General features: G+C 40.7%; 1 long non-coding RNA gene across 1 annotated transcript; it reads right to left on the reverse strand.

Moving 5' to 3' along the window:
• Nucleotides 1-3,663: 3,663 nt before the first annotated feature.
• Nucleotides 3,664-5,248, reverse strand: LOC311254047. The gene is made up of 3 exons (XR_014622164.1): nucleotides 5,078-5,248; nucleotides 4,833-4,949; nucleotides 3,664-3,746 (listed from the first exon to the last, which is right to left on the reverse strand). It is a non-coding gene; the product is annotated as an uncharacterized lncRNA (long non-coding RNA).
• Nucleotides 5,249-7,500: the final 2,252 nt, after the last annotated feature.

Here is a 7,500-nt window from a genome sequence, read left to right on the forward strand (position 1 = left end):
TTTACACATGTATAAAGGCACTATTCCTTAACAGCGGTGTTATTTATAATGTAAGGGTGTATTGCATGTCCTCGGTTGTTAAATAATGGAAGAGCAATGCAATAGGTTGCATCCTGTGTGCTGTGATCACAGAAATACAGATACTTTTAGTTTTTCACTGTCATAGTTGTGCGGGTGGTTCATAGTGTCACAATGTTTTTTATAATACAACTCCTATATTTCTACTCCCATATACTAAACACACCACTTGAGTCTCCAGCTGGTCCAGAATGCTGCAGCACGTGTACTGACAGGAACTAAGAAAAGAGATCATATTACTCCTGTATTGGCCTCTCTGCACTGGCTCCCTGTAAAATCAAGAATAGAGTTTAAAATCCTTCTCCTCACTTACAAAGCTGTTAATGGTCAGGCACCATCATATCTCCAGGAGCTCATACTACCCTATTACCCAACTAGAGCATTACGCTCCCAGAACGCAGGCTTACTTGTAGTTCCTAAAGTCTCCAAAAGCAGAATGGGAGCCAGAGCCTTCAGTTATCAAGCTCCTCTTCTGTGGAACCATCTTCCTGTTTTGGTCCGGGAGGCAGACACCCTCTCTACCTTTAAGAGTAGACTTCAGACCTTCCTTTTCGATAGAGCTTATAGTTAGGGCTGGCCCAGGCCTGTCTTGGACCAGCTCTTAGTTATGCTGCTATAGGCCTAGTCCGGGGGACAAATGACACACTGAGCTTCTCTCTCCTCCTCTCCTCTCCATCTGTATACATTATGCCTGTATACATGCCCCATCTCTGCATGTCACTGACTTCACTTCTTCCCCGGAGTCCTTGTGCTCTCTAGTCCTACAGGCTCCCATGGATCCTGGCCGCGCCTGGGTCGTGGATCGTGGATGCGCCTACTGCTATGGCCCTGCCTGATCATGGATGCGCCTACTGCCATGGCCCTGCCTGACACCCACCACTACTGTCGCTAATATTAGTCATATCTCTGTTACATAAATCAAATCAAATCAAATCAAATCAAATTTTATTTGTATAGCCCAAATTCACAAATCACAGTTTGCCTCAGAGGGCTTTACAATCTGTACAGAGACGACACCCTCTGTCCTTCGACCCTCGATTCGAGTGAGGAAAAACTTGCCCCAAAAAAAAGGCCCTTTTAACAGGGAAAAAAATGCGGAAGAAACCTCAGGGAGAGCCACAGAGGAGGGATCCCTCTCCCAGGACGGACAGACGTGCAATAGATGTCGCATGTACAGAGCAGATCAACGAGATCACAATGTATTCAATTATAAGCGATGGTTGACAGGAGTGAAAGTACATAAAGATGTATTACAGCCTCTATTATATTAAGACATGGCATTGAATTTAGTGCCAGCGGTATAATTTCCTTAAATTTTGCTACAGCACTATCAGATAGACATCTAGTGAAGGAGTTTTTGCCTAATGGTGTGTAGTCCAGTAATAGAACTTCAAAAGTTATTAAGTGATGGTCTGATAAAAGAGGATTCTGTGGAGAAACTGTTAGATTTTCAATCTCGATACCATAAGCTAGAACAAGATCAAGGGTGTGGTCAAAACAGTGAGTTGGTTTATGTACACACTGAGAGAAGCCAATAGAGTCTAATAATGAGATAAATGCAGTACTAAGGCTATCATTAATGACATCCACATGAATATTAAAATCACCTACAATAATTACTTTATCTGATTTGAGGACTAGACTTGATAAAAACTCAGAGAATTCAGATAAAAATTCTGAGTAAGGACCAGGTGCTCGATACACTACAACAAATAGAACTGGCTGTAAAGTGTTCCACGTTGGATGTGAAAGACTCAGAACAAGGCTTTCAAATGAGTTATAATTTAATTTAGGTTTAGGAATGATTGACAGACTTAAGTCATAAATAGCTGCAACACCACCTCCTCGGCCGGAGCCTCGAGGAATGTGAGTATTAATGTGACTGGGTGGAGTCGATTCATTCAGGCTGACATATTCTTCAGGATGCAGCCAAGTTTCAGTAAGACAGAATAAATCAATATTACAGTCTGAAATTAAGTCATTTACTAATACAGCTTTCGATGACAGGGATCTGATATTTAGGAGTCCGCATTTAATACGTTCCACTACTATTATTGTAATGCATTACTACATACTATCCTTACCGTTAACCACTACTACTGTTATCACTAGTAATCACATTTCCAGCATTGTTGTTGCTGTGATGCCTCTTTATGTGCTTTCATTCCTGTCAACCATCCATTATAATTGTATACATTGTGATCTCGTTGATCTGCTCTGTACATGCGACATCTATTGCACGTCTGTCCGTCCTGGGAGAGGGATCCCTCCTCTGTGGCTCTTCCTGAGGTTTCTTCCGCATTTTTTTTTTCCCCTGTTAAAAAGGCTTTTTTTGGGGGCAAGTTTTTCCTCACTCGAATCGAGGGTCGAAGGACAGAGGGTGTCGTCTCTGTACAGATTGTAAAGCCCTCTGAGGCAAACTGTGATTTGTGAATTTGGGCTATACAAATAAAATTTGATTTGATTTGATTTGACCACTGTTGAAAACATGTAAACAAACCTGAAGACCTGAAGACCAGTGTGCCCAGCGGACCCAATGTCAGGGGCACGGATGACAGTTTTCTGATGTCATCAAGGAATTTGTTGTTAATGCAGCAGTTGTGCATCTCCAACAAAATCCTCACTGTCTGCTTGAAATGTACCTCGTTCATTTGGGTGAGCGAGTACCTGGTAGCTGCTAACTCGCAATTCAGCTGTTCTGCTACAGATTTGGAGCGTAAATTGGGGCACAAGTTCAAACTCCTTAAACTTTCCTCTGGTCTCTTCTGGTGGAAACGGTCGTACAATTCGTACCTCTCAGTGGTTTTGGTAACTGGATGGGGCAGTATCCATCGGTCATCGTTTTTTGTTGGTGGTTGTAAGGGGGAATGTGTACTGAGGTTTTTTACCCAGGCCATTTCAATTTGGAGTTTCTTTTCTGCTGCACTTGCCAAATTGTCTGTGGTTGGTGGACACAATTGCCCTGCTTCGATTGTTCATGTGTCTGGCAACTTGGCCAGACACATCTGAGATATAGCATGTTGGGAATGCTTTAAAACTAAGCAAACCATCAACATGGTCCCTAGCGGACTCAGTCCAGAACAAAAAGTTCAAATAGTAGACCAGTCCATGAGGGCAAGAGAAATGCAGTACTCCACCTGTAAATAATAAAAGAAAGCATAAACATAGAAAAAAAGACCAACGACACATAATCATTTTAAAGACATCTCATTTTGAAGTCTAACCTCCAGTCTTTTGCAGCTTCAAGAAAAGCTTCGGGTACACTTCCTTGAAGTTGACGGGCTCCTCCAACCTGTTCACGAGGTCAGTGACAGATCCCTCATCACTGACACCAAGTGCATTACAGGCCTCCTGCAGGTCTTTCTTTAGAGGCTGTGGGTGTTTTGGACAGTAGTAGTTTTTTTGTATTACATTGTTTAGACAATATAAATGACGAAAATAACTACTGACATTTTCAATATAACACACCTTCTTCAATTCAAGCAGGGACAGAATCGTGTCTTCATCCAACTGCTTTGCTGGCACTTTTGAATCTTCTTTTCTTTTTTTCATGCCTTTCTTTGCCTCTGTTTTTGGCGGCATGTCCCCCTTTCTAACATCCTCCCCCATCCAAGGAGCCAATGTTGAGTATGATGTCTTGGTCTCATATGGGTTTCTAGTTGATGTACCTGGGATATTTTTAAATGATAAAAATAACTTTCATTAACATTAACAACATACTCTATGTAATTTACAGATATGCAGGCCTGTGTACTGCGTGTGATATGTAAAATCAATCCAATTGTACTGTTTTCCGGTTACTCTGAATAACGTGTTTTTTCTTTAGCTCACTCACAGTCCTGGCTACCTTGACAAAACTTAAAATGCACAATAAGTGACTTTAAATGAGGGAAAACATACAAATCCCCTCAAAGAAATAACAACACAGAAGACAGCACCTTGGTCCCAAAAATAAAATGTAAATCAGTACATGTGCAGTAAGCCAACAGAAAAGTCCTATATTCATTACTACAAAATATGAAATTGGGCTGATTTTAAATGAGCATTTCTAGCAAAAAGTGTACTGGAAGCATTCATGATCGTTGTTGTGGACTGATGGCTGTGATCTGTATGCACTTTTTATATCAAATGAATTATGTGAATAACAGTTTACTCTGGACAGAACTCACTTAAGGGTATACTCCCTCTTGTGGCATAAGCGAGCAACAATGTGGTAAACTTTTATAACAGGTATGTATAGTCCTGTCTAGCTTTGATTATAATTTTGGCCACAGGCAAGTGATGAGATGACAGTGTGAATTTTCTGTACAGGCCATTCAATTCTTTTGGATGCATACTTAGAAGAAAAATGAGGGTTGTGAGTGATAAAAAAAATTGAGTCTTATTCTACAAAATCTATGTTGTATTTTGTGAAAACGCGAGGATATCTCCCTTTTTCAAATTAGACGACAAACCATAATTAAAAGAACACTCTTTTTTCCAGTTTTCGTTTCAGAATAGGCAATTGATTGATATGAAGGTACACAGATAAGCTAATAATTACCTCACAAAAGTTCACTTGGAGCTTATAAAAACAAATCAAAGTTATGCCAAAAGTGTTTTCAATTTTCCGTACAAGAACAATGTAAATCAAATGTTAACAGTTTCTGTTTGACGAACCCATCCCCTTTCCTTGAGCCATTTTTGTCTTGTCATGTAAATGTGGTTATGGGGCCTAGGATAGGAACTTTAAATGTCTAATGCAATAAACTAACCTGATATAAACCCCTCGGCGATCATTTCCTTGTCTAGCTGTTCCCATGCGCTGTTGATGTTGATGCTGAGGTCTTCTTCTGTGAGAACCTCTGGATCAGGCCTCTTAAATGTAGAGACTGCAAAAAGTCATCATATTAGCAACAGCAGTGTAGAATGATATAAACAATAGCTGTTCTTGATAATTAGCATAATTGCAAACAACACTAAGTTTAGTTAGATGTTCATGTATACACTGCAGGCTCACCTGGTATGTCAAAGGCTACCTTCCAGTTTGCATCTGCGATAATAACTGGAGGGCAGTCCCCACACTGGTAACAACTGAACATGAATCTGAAGTCTGTCAATGACAGAAAGTGGTGTAAAGCTCTTCGAACCGTTTGGTGGTGGAAACGGTTGTCATTGAAGAATGACAGGGTTGACGGCATGCGACCAGGAGCGGTTTTGTTCTGAGAAATGCATAAAAACCTGAGTCAAAAAAATACATCCAATTGCTGTTGTCACACACAACAGTCCTGAGACATAACTTTTCTGTTACCAATAACCTCAACGACAACTTAAAATAGAGAGTAAGTACATTTAATGATGTCATAACACGTAAAGCATTATATAGTGTCTAATTTCAATGAAAAGTAGCTTAAAATAAAGACCAAAGGCCCCTGGCAGTAGTTCATCATTATTTGCATGACAGATGACGTTCAATAAAGATTTTCACTCTAAACATTAACACTTTGCAGAAAGCAGAAGTTCACATAACGGGAGGGTCAGGAAGACACGGTCATTGAAATTGTGGAACCCAGACTTGTAGTCCTGAAAACGCACATGGTTCTTGCATATGGGACACTGCTTGATGGCCACGGAGATACCTGTAGATCATTTAGGGTCAAATGAAAACAAGATGACAAACAAACACAGATGAAGACTTAATATGTACAGTATGTGTAACATAATGATTGACAGACAGACAGACAGACAGTCAGAAAGGACAGACAGAAACAGATGCATGTTTTTTAAACTATCAACATCACTTGCCTTTTTTAATGTATGTGTAGCCATAAACAGTTGCCTGAGTGGTAATGATGTTGTAGGGCAGTAGATCTGGTGGTGTGGGTCCCGGACAATATGGGCAAGTGGTCTCTTCTGGAAAGAAAACATTGGGGGGATCCTTCTCTTTACTTCTGAGATCCACTGGTAGCTCCTGGAGTGGTGGGATTTTCTTTTTAGTATACAAATAGTTGGTCATTTGACATACATTTCTGTCATTTTCGGCATACGCTGAAATTTCAGCTTCCAACATGTGTATTTCTGTTTCCAGATCGTCTATGTCATTTATCAGGATGTCTGAATTAGGCAGGAGAAGATCTGGGGATTCCTGAAAGATCCACCACATTGCCAGCATGCGGTGGAGACAACAATGTGATTTCCCAGTCCCTCTACACTGGCAGTTCCACTTACCAGACACTGAGTCAAAGGTTACTCTAGTGCGCCCACATTTGCACCAGTTATCCATCTGGCCAGTGTATATAGAGAAGAACACCCATCTTTTGGAGTATCCCATGTCACCATAAAAGAGGGGGTATACTGTGTCCACTACATTTTCTAAGGCAGCTTTATGCATGCTCTCACACTGGTCAGACCACTCCTGTGATATTAATCTTTTTTTTCAGTTAGAGTAATTCCATTGCCAGTCTAGCATACTACTTAAATATTGTAAGGAATACTGTAAAATCATGGAAACCACTTTTTTTTTTCCTTGTGAGAGCTTGTATGCGAGCAAAACTTACCAGCCATGTCTTCAAGTCATCAGGTAAACACTGTCTCTGGTATCAAAGAGTGGTACTGACCTCACGCAACACACTTGAACTATGGGTAATGGCTTAGCGCTGATCTACTTTGCTATAGCCTACATAGCCTATGATTCATATCGTTTGTGGTATGACGTAAGGCAATTGATATTGGGGGTTGTATAGAGGCGGTGGATGAGCTGTATACACTACCCAGCAAGCAACTTTCTGTGTAATAAACATGTAATAGCCGTCAATTGCAAACCTGATGACTAGGCTAGAACAAGGCTAAATTTGGGTATGAGGATGTTGATTAAATCTTCACATATAGACCACATTTCACCAGTATTTGCAATACTGGCTTAGATGTGAGAAATTAGAAAAATGAGGATAAGATCTAATTTGCACATTTTAAAGGATAAAAGGTTTGTTTATGGCACAAAAGAAAGAGAAAGTTGCATAAAGCAGCCCCTTTGGATCAGCGGTCTCGTGCTTAGTATTCTCCTGGGCGGGTGGTCACGCTATCTAGTACGCCACTGAGTCGAGAATGGAAAGCATTGTACAATTCTTTCACTCGTGTATTTTGCTTCGCAAGTACGGTCTCTGGCAATAAGTGCTCGTGTTTACAGTGTCTGCGCCTGCGCTTTCCAGCAGGAAGCACAATTGTTGTTTTACATTAATGTATGAAAATACTACCATGATCTCAGGGAAATGTGTGCTGAAGCAGGAGTGGTATATGTAACTATTATATATATATACATACATCTCTAGTTTCTGACACGATTGAGGTCATTCAACATCTCCCGGACTATACTCAGGATGTTTTATGAGTCTGTGGTGGCCAGTGCTATACTATGCTGTTGTGCGCTGGGGCAGCAGGCTGAGG

This window comes from Pagrus pagrus (genome assembly GCF_965226575.1).
Source record: "Pagrus pagrus genome assembly, contig: HAP1_SCAFFOLD_194, whole genome shotgun sequence".
NCBI lineage: Eukaryota > Metazoa > Chordata > Actinopteri > Spariformes > Sparidae > Pagrus > Pagrus pagrus.